Below are 3,409 nucleotides of genomic sequence, written 5' to 3' on the forward strand. Positions count from 1 at the left end.
CACACACACACACACACACACACACACTCTCTCTCTCTCTCTCTCTCTCGCTCTCTCTCTCTCTCTCTCACACACACACACACACACTCTGTCTCTCTCTCTCTCTCTCTCTCTCTCTCTCACACACACACAGAGAAGTGATCTCATACAGTGCTCATACATGGAGCGGTTGGGTTGGCAGCCTACACTAATCATTTCTGATCTGAAGCTTGTTGTTTCAAACATGCAGCCTGGCAGCCAGGGCGGTGGATCTTTGGCCTGTGTAGGCCCCTTTTTCCTGCCTGCTGCCAGCCGATAAGGAAGTCCAATCAAATCCACTATGGAAACAGACGTGCATGGGCACTGGCCTGGGAGAGTCTGCCAAGCAGCCAGTCATAAGGTATTAATGGAATTAAAATCAATAAAGTGGGACACCCAAACTCCCTCCCTGGTTCCCTGGATTGACAGACTGTGACTCTTTTAGGGTTGCTTTCACTATAATATCATAGACTTGTCTTTTATGACGTTGAAGTAAAATATTACAGTTCTCTAACATATTTTTGAATGTCCCTGCTTAATCCCAAAAAGGAAAATTCCAGTACTTCATAATTTATTTTGTCTCAATTTTGTGAGCTGTATGGATATTAGGAAAGGCTGGATTACCAACCAGGAAATGCCAACAACTACCCCAGGGCCCCAGACCATCAAGAGACAGAATACCCCAGTTTTTATTAAGCATACATGGTCAAATTTCTTTTTTCTCAAACTAGCTTACAGTAAACCTGCGGCATGTTAGTATTCCAGTAAAGGAATACTAATTGGTTCCTGGGGCTCCAGGCAAAATTAGTTGGGGAATAGGTGTGTGGGTGTGCCAGGGCCCACTAGTGGCTTAATCCGGCCATGACTGCATGAACAGTTTTCTGGGGGGGTTGTGGATGACAGAAAGGAAACCAGGACAATAAAGCGATCTTAATATATTGCAAATAATATTGCAGTGCTCTTTTGGACTGTAAATAAATAATGAGACCAGTCAGAGTTAACTATTGCTGCTCTAACATATCTCTTTCATGTCTCTGTCCTTGTCTCATTTGGACAACTTATCTGTAGGTTGACCACAGATTGTACTGTACTTCATAGACACACTGCTGGAAATAGTTTTAACATCAAAATTTTTTTTTGTCACTTTGGACCCTCTGTATCACTTCATAATGCAATGCAAATTGGGCTGCTACCTTTTATGTTTATGTTTGTTTACCCCTCCGAATAATTGCTTTGCTGATTAAGTTTGGGTTGAAGTGTTAACAAGTCTGCTGAGGCTTGTTTTTTGCCTCACTGGGCTCTGTTGTAGCTGTTTCCAGAAGAGAACTCCTGTCTCATCTTAACAGTGAGGAAAGTGATCACAGCGTTACACTAACCTGTGGACATATGGGCCAAAGTCCAAACTAATTCTTTTAATGTTTTTATGCAGGCTTTTGTCTTGGTATGACACGCTAGGGTTAATTGGTTGATTGATTAAACCACCGTAATACATTTCCACATGAGAAAGACATACAACTTGGTTTTCATTGTTGCTGCTCTCACTCCTTTTACAGCCCTGAGGTTACGAGGCTTGTCAATTAGAAGGAGACCAGATAAGTGGAATAGCGATTGACAGTGAAACAGCAGAAAATGGGATTAGTCCTCTTTGACAGAGGAGAGTGCACTGGCAGTCAGTCTTCCCCAGCTTTATCAGATTACTTCAAATGCCCCACTGTGGTTGGCAGCTAGATGGGCACTGTATGCATTATCAACCAAGCATAATAGACTACACTTTCAAGTGGATCAAAGCGTCTTTTTTTTCCCCTACTCACGTTTTTCCCTCCAGCGTGTCAAGTATCTCTAACCGGATTCAGGCGTCTTCTTCTTTTTTTTTTACCTTGATACCTGTGCAGGTGGCATACCTGCAAGCTAACATTAATCCATGAAGTTGATTTGCTGAGTGGGAATTTGGCTGAGAAAATACTTCGTACCACAGTTTCTACAATGTCACCTTAACAGGGTGGGAATGTTTTGCCATTAGCCTTTTTTTGGTGTGCTCCAAGTCGCAGTGGAACAAAAGGACAATATTAATGAGATCTCTCCCTTTCATTCTCATTTTCTATCCTACTTCGTCTTGCCTGTTCACACAAACACACATATGTGCATACATATACTTAAGCATACACACACACACACACGCACACACACACACTCTGTCTCCGGCTTTCAGCTTACTGGTCGTCCCTGAGCAAGATCAAAGTCCTGCCTTGTCTTTGTGAATACAACATTACCCTGCTTTATTTATTTATTTCCTTACCTGGCTTGAACCTTTTAATCAAAACTGGTGAGAAAGGTGTATTAGAAGGATCTCCCTGCTACTGCCAGTAACGGGGGGGTCACCTCATCCCATCATCCCTGTGAAGAGCCTTGTCTTTGAAGTCTGATATCATTGACATTAACGAAACAATGGACCGGCAAATATGAAAGTGTTGTAGTTATTCATTGATCCTTGTTGAATTCCCCTCAGACAGGCTGGCTGAGTCTTGTCAAAAAGCTTTCAACAAGACTTTGGAGTCTTGAATCTTCAGCAAAAGCATATCGTGATTGGCTCTTTGCTCTACCGGCATGTTCCAAGTGGTTGATGTTGTTTGTCACTATTAGTTCCTTGAAGAATATTTAGTGATTTTGTTCAAATTTGAGTCGGTAAAGTGCATGTATGTCAGAAAAATAAAATGTCTTAGAAGAGTATATCTTAAATATGTTTTAGGTCAGTGGTTCCCAACCTGGGGAGAGGAAACAAGATGACAATACAATATTAAGTCACAATATTAGGCACAATGTTCTATGAGCTGTTAAGGTTTACTGAGACACTGTGGTGTTTTAAGCTAAATGTTAACATTAGCATGCAAACATGCTCACAGTGACAATTAGGGTTGAGTGAGTACTCGACTGTACAAGTACAAGTACGAGTACGAGTATCATCAGAGTAAAATGTGTCAATATCCGTACTACAACAAAAATAGCAACTTCTGTTCTGTAAATAGTTTTCTATTACTCTGAAGCTCAGTTCAGAGGCTGTTCTATAAATAGGTTTCTAATAAATATAGCAACTTCTTATCAGCCCATATCAATTTCAGTTTTAAATTAACAGCTGATGGTCAATCCCCTCTACTTCCAGTTTAAGCAGCATCCTCGCCAGTTTAGGCCCCGCCAAGGGCCCGTCAATTCGGATTATGATTACAGTTAAGTTATCCTTTAATAATTCTGTAGGAAAATTCATCCTCTGCATTTGACCCATCCTAAGTAGGAGCAGTGGGAAACGACTATGTGGCACCCGGGTGAAGGACACTGAATGGAGAATTAACCTGACCCTTTTTTAAGTTATTTTTTCATGGCTTTATTGGATAGGACA

The sequence above is a fragment of the Morone saxatilis genome, unplaced genomic scaffold (genome assembly GCF_004916995.1).
Source record: "Morone saxatilis isolate NCDOM2014 unplaced genomic scaffold, NCSU_SB_2.0 Contig1, whole genome shotgun sequence".
NCBI lineage: Eukaryota > Metazoa > Chordata > Actinopteri > Moronidae > Morone > Morone saxatilis.